Source organism: Alligator sinensis, unplaced genomic scaffold (assembly GCF_000455745.1).
Source record: "Alligator sinensis unplaced genomic scaffold, ASM45574v1 scaffold79_1, whole genome shotgun sequence".
Taxonomy (NCBI): Eukaryota; Metazoa; Chordata; order Crocodylia; family Alligatoridae; genus Alligator; species Alligator sinensis.
This window is the reverse complement of record NW_005842706.1, coordinates 686,863-687,210: the sequence shown is the minus strand read 5'-3', so window position 1 is coordinate 687,210 and position 348 is coordinate 686,863.

The following is a 348-nucleotide window of genomic DNA, read 5'->3' as shown; positions in this document are numbered from 1 at the left end:
CCTTCTTGAAAGCACAGAGGCGGAAAGGGATCTTGGAGTCATTATTGACTCCAAGATGAACATGAGCCGCCAATGCCAGACCGCAGCCAGCAAGGCCAGCCATACCTTGTCATGCATCCAAAGGCGCATCTCAAGCTGGTCCAGAGAAGTGATACTCCCCCTCTGTGCGACTTTGGTCAGGCCACAGTTGGGGTACTGCATCCAGTACTGGGTGCTGCACTTCAAAAGGGATGTGGCCAGCCTGGAGAGGGTTCAGAGGAGGGCCACCCACTTGGTGAGAGGGCAGCAGGACAGGCCCTACGAGGAGAGACTGAAGGACCTGAACCTGTTCAGCCTCAGCAAGCGGAG